General features: G+C 34.0%; 1 pseudogene; it reads right to left on the bottom strand.

The window, feature by feature from the left end:
- Positions 1-3,744: 3,744 nt before the first annotated feature.
- LOC115972434 lies at positions 3,745-7,624 on the bottom strand (annotated as a pseudogene).
- Positions 7,625-14,360: the final 6,736 nt, after the last annotated feature.

Genomic DNA, 14,360 nt, shown 5'->3' with positions numbered 1-14,360 from the left:
ATAAGAGCTTTCATAGAAGCTACGATAAAACCGCCCATATATGCCCAAAGTCATGCCTTTCAAGCCCACTCTCTACAAATCATATTGTTGGGGCCCTTTGCATGCGAGCCCAATGTCATTCTTGGGTCGTTACAAATCGTGACCCTACAATATATATATATATATATATATATAAATGTTTAAGTATATTTTATGTTTATTTTTTGGTATTCAAAATAAATATAACCACCAAAATCCTTAAAAACATATCTAAAATAAAATAAAAATTCCTCTCTCAACACAATAAGAACACAAATACAAAATTGTCCTCATCATCTTCCACATGGTTACATGTCAAACACGAATTTGTAAAGGGTTTTGAAGAGTTTGTGCATCTGAGAATAGGACCATAGGGGTGGTCTTTGTGCTAAAGAACTCAAAAATTCTTAGGAGAATCATTTCATTTCTAAATATAAATCCTTTGTTTCAATTTTTGTGTTTCATTTTATATTCTACCAATCACAACTTACCATAGATTCTTTTTACTTTATTATTATTATTATAACCAAAGCTTAAAATGAAAATATATTAAATTTTTTTTTTTTTATAAATAAAATCCAATTGTGTACAAATATTTATAAAATGAGTGTAGTTGAAATGAGAATGATAAGATAGAAATATAAGTGGAAATACACAAAAAGATATGATTCAAAATGAAGAAATTAGCTTAAAGATAAGGGATAGTCCTTATTGATGAAAGATAAGGGAGAGTCATTGATAACTTTATAAGATGGTTTGATCATTTTCAAAGGAGAGTATCTAATGAACCAGCAAAAGAAGGCGAATTGATCTAAGTTGAAGGAATGAAAAAATGTAGAGTAAAACAAAAAATAACATTAGTAGAAAGTAATAAGAAAAAACATGACAGTTAAAAGAGTAACATAGACTAGACTATAACAATAAATAGAGTAGAATAGAGGAAAATAATACATATGACCATCCATTAATAACTTATTAAGGACTTATAACCCACCCCAAAATTGTGAGACTAAAGCTTTTTTTTGTTGTTGTATAAAAATTATGTAGTGAATTCTTAGGGCAACCATTAACAAAACCTATATATCTTCACCACGTCAGCATACGTCCATGCAGCCATTAATATTTTGGGAGTGGTGGTTCTAATCATTTATAAGTACATCTATTTCTGATGAATCATTTATAAGTAATTAAGTTTTCTATTTAAATTAGCAAAAATGCTAGGTAGGCCCTGGGGAATCTGCCCCAATTTTCTAAAGAGGGACGACCAAAAAGTTAATGGTTCCTAACAAATGACCTATTGGTCTTAATGTTAGGAGTAAATTTGTATAAATGTACTTTTTTTTTTTTTTTTTTAATTAGTATATATACTAAGTCATGCTAGCGAGTGCCTTAAAGGCATTCATTAGTAATCTATTTTAGGAAAATTTTGATACCACTTTTATAAGAAATTAAAAAAATTGTCAAAATATTAATTACTTTTTTTTCATTTCCTATAAAAACTTTTTTTAAATGGATTATTAACCAATATCCTGAGGATACTCGTTAGCATTTCCCTATATACTATGTTTTCGGATAAATTAATTAACCCTAAGAACAATTTCCAAGATCAACTAAATCTTTCACATGTGAACTTAGAGATATACCCCCTTTTAATTTTTAGCAGTTTCAAATGCCATTTATTTCCTTGATCTTAAGTCCTCAAGAGTAGTATCTTGCAGTTATTTCATTGTCGGCCTGTCGTGATTTCCTTTAGGACTCTCCTTGTAAGTTATAACAAGTCCCAAAGATTACAAATTAAGATTTTCTGAGCAGGAAATAATTCTCCGAAGTCCAAATACTCAGCACAAACCGTAGGCCCAAATAGAAGAGAAGGAAGAAGGCAATTGGTTAGTCTTAGTCGGCATTTATAGATCATTTAATTGAGATAGGGGCATCACGAAATTCCATAATATTCACCCAGAGCAATGCATCGTGCAGCAGTTACAGTTGGGTTTATTTGATGAGTGTAGAGCATCAATTAATGCACTCACAACCCATTTTGAGTGACATTAGGCATACTACAAATTTATCATAGAAGGAAGGAAAAAGAACTTTACTACATAATTGTTTGTAGATTAAATCGTAGCTGTTTTATTGACTACTCCTAATTATAGCAGATTTTTTTTTTTTATTATTATTATCATATAAAATCCTAATTATAGAATTAAACCTTTGTAGTTCTATACTTTTCTTGATATAAGTGCATAATTTTAATTTAAACTAAAAAAAAGGATTTTTTTAATGGTTATATCTTATGTTTGGAGAAGGATGTCGTCCTTTTCCTCTCACCTCTGTTTCAAACATAACTTTAAACACTTCAAAACACAAAAAGTTTTCTTTTCTAATAAGTAAGAAAGTTTAACAATATATACATAAACATAAAATTTTCATTAATACATCAAACATCATCCCTAATATAACAAGATTTACAAAATATGTAATCATGAATTTATAATTCTATTAATTTCGCAATGACATTGGCATGAAAGCCCCATGAAAGCCGTACGGAACTCTGCATGGTAATCTAATTTTGGCTTGGGTTCAAAACCCACTGGGTGGGTGTGCTGTAACTTACCAATCCAAAAATAAAAATAAAAAAAGTAGAAGCTGTTAGGAGATTCAAAAGACAAAATATTATTCAATGGAAATATAAAAACACCTTTGCCAATGGTTCAGTTGCAATTTTCCTTCATCTTGCCCTAATCAATAGCCAAAAATTTTAAATCTTTTATTCAGAAAGCCCCATTTTTTTTTTTTAAATCCCTAATTTGAAGATCATACAATGAAACAATCTCTTCAACCTACATCAATCTGTCTGATATGCAACTTCTTTATATATATAGAGAGAGAGAGGTAATGGCCTGGGGCTGGTTGGGTTAAAACCCCAATGCCTAGGAACCACAAGAGGTGATGGAACCATTGGGGTATCCTCAAACACCATGTCTGATACCCAACTTTTCATCTACAATTCTATATCTCTATATAAAAAATTTACTAAAAGATGTTTTAATTAAATCAAGATCCAACAAAAATTTGGTTTTAGGGTGTTTGTTGAGTCAACTACTAAAATCATTATTCTAATTAAATGAGCTCCAACTCTGTGTAACTTACAAATTTAAAATAAAAAGAATAGAGATTTAACTCTCTTTTTTTTTTTTTACATGCATCAGTAAGTGCTCAAGCCCAAGTCTTCGTGTTTGACTTCCACAACAGTAAAAAATTTGGCATAGGGACAAGGCTCTTGGTGATTCCCTGATGTATGATCTTTTTAACCATCAAAGCTTAGGTTTACACAATTTTTTTTTTCTTTGTATAGGTTACAAGATTAAATCTTAGAAAAACCAGACACAAAACAGAGACAAAATTTGGATACAAGATATTAATTGATATTGGGCTGAGTCCTCTAATCAATTTGCTCCGCATAGGGGCAAGCTCAACCAAATCTAACTTAGCGTGTGCACTGCCCACAGCCAACACAATTTATCAAAAGGCCACTAAAATTGCAACCCACCCTCCCTATCACATAGCTTTCAGTCATTCACCCTAACTCCACTGGAGCAACCTATCCAAAAGGCTGCCAATATTGGCTGCATAATCACTACATATAAAATGTTGCATAATCTAGGTAATAAACGGGCAACCAAGGATACAAAGTATCTCCAGAATGAGGACTGACTAGTACACATTACATGAAAAAACACAAAAAGGATAAAGATTGAAAAGTCACCAAAACTTTGCGATGATAGTTGATTATTTAAAATTTGAAAAATAAGGCAGCAAGAGATTTAATAAATATGTGCGACAATAGTACTAATGAAATAGTTGATAATTTACCTCGAATGAAGACATCAAATGAGTTACTGTAAGTAGGATTATCGTAGCAAGGCATTGTATAAAATGGTCTCACTGCCAAAGGATAACGGTGGAGAATGTAGAACTCAGTGTCATACCTATAATCAGAAACAAAATCTGCTTGGCATTTATGTACAATTTTTGAATCATTAACGACAAAATGTAAATAAGAAAGACAAGAAAAGAACTACATAAAAAGCATAGGTAAGGATAAAAGATCAAGTAAGATTAAATTACTTCTCTGGAACAAGTTGTCCCAACTTTCTTTCTGCCTCAGTATTTAGGTCCCCAAGAGGGTCAACTTCTACACCAGCATCCTGTACAAACATGCCAAACTTTAGGATCACCCCTTCTTTATTTATAAAATATAAAGTAAAATAAAACTTAAAAAAATTTGAAGAAGGAAGGAAACTTTGCAGTTAGCAGCAGCCATGTGTTATTCAGTGTTAGTCTTACTAAGCATAAGCCCCCACAATTTTAAATCACTGAAAGCAAAAGATGCCATAAATTTTTCAATCAGCCATTCAGCCTATTCTATCACCTTTTCTTTTAATGTTATACAATTTGAAATTTACACAGGATAATAATTACTGCCAAAAAGAGAAGGAAAAGAATGCACAACATTCAAATAACTATGGGACTGGTAGAAACTAATTATAAGCCATCTAGAACTAGAAGTCCTCCATTGCCAATTCTTTGTGTTCTAATTCATAAAAGTAGAGAAGGAGTGGGGGGTAGATCAACCACATAACACAGATACAACTCAGCAAAACACCATGTAACCCTCAATCCCAATAGTTGCCTCACCAGCTAAAGAGAGTGTCTAATAATACATACCACTCAATTGCATTTCTCCTGCCTGGTTACTATGAATATATTTTTTTCCTGTTCAAAACCTATGTGCCAGGGACATGGACACAAGGAACTGCCAATCCTATTAGTTTCTGCCCCGTGAAGGTAAGGTTCATGTAATTTTGTTAAATTATTTAAATCTGACAAAGTATTGGAATTAGGAAAGTGATTATGATAAAGCCATGTAAATAAGAACTGAACCCCCCAACTGTTAATTTTTATTATTTGTTCAGGTTATTCCTACCTTAATGATCTTAGCTACATTCTATATATTCAAAGGTGATGCAATGGCATAAAAGCATTATCCTTTTTTTGCTGAACTTAAATGCATTATCATTACCTTGAGCATTTGGATACCTTCCTCAAATGTAAGCCTTAGGGTCTGTTGCAGGTACTGCACATATAAAAACTTAAAATTAGTTTTAAGATTAAGACAAGCCAAGGGGGATGCAAAATGGATATAGTTCCTAAATAGTCCACAAGTATTATAATGGATGAACATAAAGCAATTTTCATAAGCATCTTGAATATATAGGCACCTAAGAGTCTAAGACATCATATACCAAACAGAATGTTGTAACCAAAGTATTCCAAGATTTTGAGACTCATAATAAATAATTACCTTCAGAGGCTCAAATGGATATTGCCTCCCCACTGCTTCTAGCTCCTTCGCACAATTATTGTTCAAGGAATCAAACATTGCAACAAATAAGCGGTCCACAACATCCATAACCTACACAAACCAGCACAGATCGTCAGCAAAGTCTAGACCATAACTAAATTTAGATGCTGATTAGAAAAAAACCTCAGAAATCCAATTTTACCTCAAAATAAGCTCCTTGATTTCCATCTCAACATCAAGACCTGTATACTCACACAACTGTCGATGAGTGAAGGAGTCCTCTTCTCTGAAAACAGCGCCAATCTCAAACACACGTCCAAAATCACCACAAATTGCCATTTGCTTGTGAAGCTGAGGTGATTGAGCTAGGCATGCAGGTTTCCCCAAGTAGTCCAGTGTAAAGACAGAAGCACCACCTTCACTTGAGCCAGCTATTAGTTTTGGCGTGTGGATTTCAACAAAATCCTCCGATAACAAGAATTGTCTAAACACCTGCACAGTAATGAAAATAATCAAGCACATAGACATCCAGCCTTGGATTATTTCAAATAACAACTAACTCTAATGAAAAGATCGACAAAAACCTCAAATTTGGACACTACTTAAGATCCATAGAGTACCATCATCTTCTTCAGCACACATAAAATTTGGACACTACTCAATAAGCTCATATATAGAAATAAAATGACGGGCTTGTTTCTCCTGGAAATACTGATGATTCAATACCATTTCTATATAATTAATTTCACGATACATGTGAGGCATAGATGAAAGCCTACAAAACAATTAATTCAAATAAAGGAGGTAGTACTCAATGAGTTCCAACTGATGATTTTAAGTGCTTTACAAAATCATCAATTATTATTTATTAGTTCATCTTTTTTGATAAAATTACTATGAAGTCCATTAAAATGTGTGAAACAAAAAATAAGTTTCCAAATATGAATCCATTATTGAAAAGTTGAATATGTATTAGTACAAATCCCAACCTTCCTTTAATTTCTCTTTGGGTAAGGGAAGAGAAGAGTACTATTCTCTCATGCTTTCATGCCTCTCCCTGCTTCCATTTTTATTTCTATGTCCAATCTATGGCAACTCACTCTCTCTCTCATGGAATATTATCCTACTGAGATATGAGACAGTAACATGAGATACCACCTCCTCTCTCACACACATACGATGGAAAACCAACTGACATGCTTTTTTAGAGAGGCCAACTAAAAATTCTGCATCTACAGATTGCTAAAATTGATACAAGGTGCACAATGATGATGATGACAAGCAATATATCAAGTATCCAGAAAAGGCAGTAACTTACATTCCCAACTTGACACTGAATGCGAAAAATTCCTTGATTAGCAGGCGTTCGCATGTCAAGAACTCTATAGTTCAAACGAGTATCTTGGTTAACCCAAACAAGCTGCTCTCCATTCTGCACCCATCAAATGATCCAATAATAAATATACGTAGAAATGGCCAACGTTTCAATATAACAAAAGGTGTAAGAATTTTTAGCAAAGTTCAAGCTGATTGCAGATATGCCGCCAACTGATAGCATCTTCTAATTGAAATGCTAAGATAAGTAGGAATGACAGTAGAGATAGAGAGAGAGGTCTTTACTAGTGAATGTACCTGCAAAGCTTTTTCAATTTCAACATCACTACGAGCAGCATCTTCAACATTGATGGGTAAGGCTGGCATAGCTTTGTTAACACAGAAAATCTTTCGAACTTGAATTTCAACCTTCAAACATATGAATTTAGAATTGTACCCAGCTTTTATCCTACCTTCGAATGTAATAAATAGAAAAGGTTGATGTAGGAAATGAAATTGCATGTGATCATTTGAGTAAGTCACTACTAGAGGTATCATTAGAATTAGGGTTAATTCTTTTGTACGAACTTCGATTCTACTAGTAGATTTTGTTGCCTTGAGGATTGTTGGTAAACCCTTGGGATTTTTTTCCGTTAGGGTTTTCACTCCATTAACATATTGATGTGTTCTTTTCTTTCCGCACTTGGTTATTTAGCAATATTGTTTATGTGGCATAATTAACCTAACTTTGAAATTGCAAATCATAATTGGTTAATTAATTGATTCGATTTAAAATTGGTTAAAAGATAACAACCAGGGCATAAATTTTCCAACAAATACTATAGTGATTATTCCTTTTGAAATTTTTTTCACTTTGTCACTATATCGTTGTATTTATTACTTTATGTTTTTGGTGACTTGATGGTTTGTGGTATTTGAATTGTTAAAACTATGATCACATAATAGGTTAATCAACTAAGGGGTCTACTCTAAAAGATTTTTTTCATGCATAAATGTAATTTACTTCTAAAACTCTTATGATTATAATTTCTAAAAAGACTACACACTCCATCTCGACCACAATAATTTTCTTGGTTCTTAGGGTTCCACATTCATGGCTTTCAATAAGAATTCCTACATATAGATCGTTTTCTTCATTTTCTAAAAAAAGATATAGTTCAAAGGTTCATATGTCATCGGGCCCTTTGTTATCATCTTAAAATCGAATAATTTAATGGTGATGCTCATAACAGTGCTTCCCACAATTTAATGGGATTTTCTGCCACATGGGCTGTCAACTTAGTTAATGATATTCTGGCCTAGGAGAAAATGGGCAAATGCCCATCTTTTGAAACTTGATTTTCTCAAAATCGAGTTATTAAAAAAAAAAAAAAAAATTGGAGCCCTATAGTGGCATTTTAAGGAGCCTATAGTGACGTTTTAAGGACCTATAGTGGCGTTTTGTAACTCAATCTCCATCACGTCAAGTTACATGCAATTTTTGTTTTTTTTGTTTTTTTTGTGCCTATAACTCGATTTCAAGGAGCTCGAGTTTCAAAACGCCACTATATGTCCTTAAAACGTCACTATAGGCTCCTTGAAAATGCCACTATAGGGCTTAAATCGATTTTAAGAAAATCTAGTTTTAAAAGAGGAGCATTTCCTAATTAGTTTGGGAAAGGGGACAAAATGCTGGATTGTTTTTTTAAAAAGGGCAAAGGCCAATTTTTTCCTCTGGCCTATTATACTTAGATAACATGAACTGTATAGCTAATGCAACAATTATTGCTCTCAAACTCTCAGTGGGTTCCCTCAAACCCCTTATATTTGCTAGGAAACCAAATCATCAGTGTCCAATCACCAAACTTAATTCGTAAAGACAACATAATCTAGAGTTCGTTTGAATGCAACTTTTTATTGAAAACTTATTTGTTTAGTGGTTGAAAACTGGTTTATATATATATAGATAGTCGTACCCCTAGTTAGATCAGTTTACAAGCTAGAGGGGTTGTTTTGCGATAATGGCTATCAAGCAAGTTGTGTTGTAGAGAAAAGGCATTGAGCGGGGGGACCTACTGTCCTTTATTACACTTTAGACTAGAGCCATCCCTTTGATTCTCTCTCTCTCTCTCTCTCTCTCTCTCTCTCTCTCTCTCTCTCTCTCTTTTACTTTTTTATCTGGAGCTAAGTTATATATACTTATATGGTTATCCTATTGATCTTTTGTTTCTAACTGCTATATTGTATGTTGAATATTATGCATTGCGCATCGCATCAGGTTATGTTAGTTCTTAGTAGTAGTATAGTGCCAATTGATTAAATGCAATGGTGAAAGGAAGATCTTACTTGACATCTACACCGACCAAACTTCAATATGGTTTTTTTTAAAGTCTTATCCTAGCTGATTTTGTGGCCAGATTGTGTCGATGCCTAGAATCTCTTATGTACCTCAATTGTAAACTAAGTTTTGACTTGATGTCACCAAATCATATTGGTTTTCAAACGTGAAATGGCTAAAATCATTAGAACCAATAACTAAGTAATGAATTTGATCTTCAAGCTTAACTACTATTTTCAGTAAAACTTTGCTCACTTTCTAAGATGCATTCTAGTTTACTTATAATTAGATTGCTTAAAAATTAAAATGACATAATGTTCTCTTTGAATGAGACCACTAAGCCATAAAAGTTAAAGTTATGCATTTTGTTTTGACTTATATGATTGACATCTCACTCCTATCTAATGTTTTCTTTCCCCCTTGAATTCATGTATAGGGATGGCAAAAATGCTTTGCCCCCCATTTGACCCATCTTTTTTTATTCTGTCTGGTTCGAATTTTCCTCAACCGAAAAGGTGATTGATTAGATAAATATAGGTATTGCTCACTCTATTCCATTCCATGTAATTGTGCCATACCTCGAATATGTTTTTCTATATTTTTATTTAATATATACTTTCATCTTTATTTATTTATAAATATCCTATTTATAATTTATATTTTTACACATATTCTATTACCACCCCCACCCAAACACCTTCTTTCTCTACCTTTTAGTACTCTCACAATTGCTTCTCTCTTTCGTCTTTCATATCTTCTCAATGGCCAGCCCACCTCAATGCCATCCCTACTCACGTTAGATTTTTGTGGAAATGTTAGGAGGAGGTTATAATTGGGGAGGTTGTTTACTTGGGCTGTTGTTTATGATTACTGCTGTTGGGATTATTCCTCACCAAGGAATCTCTTGTTTTGGAGCGCAGGGCTGATTGCGTGGGGTCCAATTTCTGCACACTCTTTGTGGTCCCCTTTTGTCCTCCTCTCTTATGTGTAACTACCCCGTACCTGTCCTCCTCATGATCCGTTCCACTACCTCCAGCTTTGCCACTGCCAGCCATGCCACTGCCAACCTCACACCGAATCGTTTCTTAGGCCAAAATGGCCATAAAATCCTAACTATGTAGGTAGTAGTTCTGGTTCCCAAACTATATTTTTTACTAGCATTTTGAGTCTAAGAGACTCGATTTAGGGTCTATAAATCGAGATTTTGGGACTCAATTTTCATGGGTTGTTCACGTCTGATGTGGCACTTTTTCCAAGTAGCATCTACATGGAAATCGAGTCTCTAAGACTCGATTTCTAACCCAAAAATTATATTATTAATGACCCAAAATGTAGAAACAGCAAAATAAACGCAGAAAGAAAGAAAGAAAAAAAAAAGAAAGAGAAGAAGAAGAAGAAGAAATGGAGATGCAGCAAGCCGACCCAGGCTGCGCAAGACCAGGCCGCCGCGCGACCCAAGTCGTAGCGCGACCCAGGCCGCCACGCGACCCAGGTCACAGTACAACCCAAGTCGTCACGCGACCCAGGCCGCCGCGCGACCCAGGTCGTAGCGCAACCCAAGCCGCAGCCGATCTGGGTTTTTTTTTTTTTTTTTCTTCTCTGATGAAACATATTTTTAGTTGTTGTGGTTTTCTTTTCCTGTTGTCCTTGTGGTTTTTTTTTTTTCTTTTTAAATGTAAATCGAGTCTTAGAAACTCGATTTCCATGTAGATGCCACGTGGAAAAAGTGTCACATCAGACGTGAACAACCCATGAAAATCAAGTCTCAAAAACTCGTTTTATAGACCCTAAATCAAGTCTCTTAAACTCGAAATGCTAGTAAAAAACATAGTTTGGGAACCAGAACTACTAACTACATAGTTAGGATTTTATGGCCATTTGGCCATTTTGGCCTAAGAAACGATTCGGTGTGAGGTTGGCAATGGCATGGCTGGCAATGGCATAGCTGGAGGTAGTGGAACGAATCATAAGGAGGACAGGTACGGGGTAGTTACACGTAAGAGAGGAGGACAAAAGGGAACCACAAAGAGTGTGCAGAAATTGGACCCCACACAATCAGCCCCGCGCTCCAAAACAAGAGATTCCTTGGTGAGGAATAATCCCAGTAGCAGTAATCATAAACAACAGCCCAAGTAAACAACCTCCCCAAATATAACCTCCTCCTAACATTTCCACAAAAATCTAACGTAAGTAGGGATGGCATTGAGGTGGGCTGGCCATTGAGAATATATGAAAGACAAAAGAGAGGAGCAATTGTGAGAGTACTAAAAGGTAGAGAAAGAAGGTGTTTGGGTGGGGGTGGTAATAGAATATGTGTAAAAATATAAATTATAAATAGGATATTTATAAATAAATAAAGATGAAAGTATATATTAAATAAAAATATAGAAAAACATATTCGAGGTATGGCACAATTACATGGAATGGAATAGAGTGAGCAATACCTATATTTATCTAATCAATCACCTTTTTTGGTTGAGGAAAATTCGAACCAGACAGAATAAAAAAAGATGGGTCAAATGGGGGGCAAAACATTTTTGCCATCCCTATACATGAATTCAAGGGGGAAAGAAAACATTAGATATGAGTGAGATGTCAATCATATAAGTCAAAACAAAATGCATAACTTTAACTTTTATGGCTTAGTGGTCTCATTCAAAGAGAACATTATGTTATACAGTTTGGTTTCCTAGCAAATATAAGGGGTTTGAGGGAACCCACTGAGAGTTTGAGAGCAATAATTGTTGCATTAGCTATACAGTTCATGTTATCTAAGTATAATAGGCCAGAGGAAAAAATTGGCCTTTGCCCTTTTTAAAAAAACAATCCAGCATTTTGTCCCCTTTCCCAAACTAATTAGGAAATGCTCCTCTTTTAAAACTAGATTTTCTTAAAATCGATTTAAGCCCTATAGTGGCATTTTCAAGGAGCCTATAGTGACGTTTTAAGGACATATAGTGGCGTTTTGAAACTCGAGCTCCTTGAAATCGAGTTATAGGCACACACAAAAAATAAAAAAAAAATTGCATGTAACTTGACGTGATGGAGATTGAGTTACAAAACGCCACTATAGGTCCTTAAAACGTCACTATAGGCTCCTTAAAATGCCACTATAGGGCTCCAAATTTTATTTTTTTTTATAACTCGATTTTGAGAAAATCAAGTTTCAAAATATGGGCATTTGCCCATTTTCTCCTAGGCTAGAATATTATTAACTAAGTTGACAGCCCATGTGGCAGAAAATCCCATTAAATTGTGGGAAGCACTGTTATGAGCATCACCATTAAATTATTCGATTTTAAGATGATAACAAAGGGCCCGATGACATATGAACCTTTGAACTATATCTTTTTTGAGAAAACGATCTATATGTAGGAATTCTTATTGATATCCATGAATGTGGAACCCTAAGAACCAAGAAAATTATTGTGGTCGAGATGGAGTGTGTAGTCTTTTCAGAAATTATAATCATAAGAGTTTTAGAAGTAAATTACATTTATGCATGAAAAAATCTTTTAGAGTAGACCCCTTAGTTGATTAACCTATTATGTGATCATAGTTTTAACAATTCAAATACCACAAACCATCAAGTCACCAAAAACATAAAGTAATAAATACAACGATATAGTGACAAAGTGAAAAAAATTTCAAAAGGAATAATCACTATAGGGGTACCCTATCCCCAATATAAGGAAATTCACTATAGGAAGAGAAGTTTTAGAATCTAGTCTCATATGTCGTTTTTCAAGTGAGTCAATTCATGGAAGCTCCACACTGCTTAATTCATTGTTTTTCTTCACTATCTTCTCTATTTTAAGCCGACACTTTTTCATGGCTTACATTTCTCCTTACAATCACCTCTTATGCTTAGAGCCTACGTTGATTTAAATTTGGTACATGCCCTACCAATTGTGGTTCCACTTCTAGGCACTGCTTCTTACTTGGAACCTCTCTTATCATTTGGTTTTGATGCTTATTACAAGATTTGGTGTCCATCAATCTTCTTGTACTCTTGTATACTGTGACAATAGGAGTGCTATTCAAATTGCCCATAACAATTTCTTTCATGAATGGACCAAGTATATTGAGAAAGATTGTCCTTATTTGTTTCTTCTCCTTTAGGGCTACTTATAGCTTTACTCAATTGCATTTCATGATTAGTTCGCAAGCATTTTCACAAAGTAACATTCCCCAAATCGTTTTTGTATACCAACTTAAGTTGGTTTCTTGCGATTCATCTTGAGTTTAAGGGGACTGTTAGAATAGTACACCCCACCCAAGCCTATTCTTGAGCCCATTGTACTATCTCTTATAGTGTATCTCTATATTGTTGCACTATTATATTACACTAGGTACTACACTATTGTATTTGTTGGAAAATTTATACCCTGGTTGTTATCTTTTAACCAATTTTAAATCGAATCAACTAATTAACCAATTATGATTTGCAATTTCAAAGTTAGGTTAATTATGCCACATAAACAATATTGCTAAATAACCAAATGCGGAAAGAAAAGAACACATCAATATGTTAATGGAGTGAAAACCCTAACGGAAAAAAATCCCAAGGGTTTACCAACAATCCTCAAGGCAACAAAATCTACTAGTAGAATCGAAGTTTGTACAAAAGAATTAACCCTAATTCTAATGATACCTCTAGTAGTGACTTACTCAAATGATCACATGCAATTTCATTTCCTACATCAACCTTTTCTATTTATTACATTCGAAAGTAGGATAAAAGCTAGGTACAATTCTTAGATACTGTAACTTAGACAATTACGTGATTGAATTTAATTGGAGAACATAAGTTATTGCATATAAGCTTTATCCTTTATAAGTATAGAAAGGATGTTGAAACAAGACAAAGATTGAGGATTCAAAATATACATTTCCCCCTTCATTTTTAGGACAATGAACTTCTAGCAACCATTTTTACTGTCCTCTTAAAAGTGTGCATGGACAGACCTGAATCAAATGCATAAAACACCATGCCCCACCTCTCATATTAATGTGGACAGTGGATAAGACCATACAACAAAAGAATGAGTGGATAAAGAAACACCAAAATCAAGCACTTCAATGACTAGTCAGATAATTGAAAAGACAAACTAACAAACAACTAATGGTAGGGCTATCCTCTTAGCACTTAGTTTTGCTACAAAGATATCATGCAAAATCAAAATCAGAAAAGTGGTTATGAAAAAAAAATTAAAAATAAAAAGGCTAGGCTATGATTCAAAGGTACTACCAAATCCACCACATGATGAAACTAAAAGACAAATTGTGAGAAGGTAGAGGGCATTCTTGCTGCTAACTTAAAAG

This window comes from Quercus lobata, chromosome 12 (genome assembly GCF_001633185.2).
Source record: "Quercus lobata isolate SW786 chromosome 12, ValleyOak3.0 Primary Assembly, whole genome shotgun sequence".
Lineage (NCBI taxonomy): Eukaryota > Viridiplantae > Streptophyta > Magnoliopsida > Fagales > Fagaceae > Quercus > Quercus lobata.
Note: the sequence above shows the minus strand (reverse complement) of the source record. Positions and strands in the feature narration are given on the sequence as shown.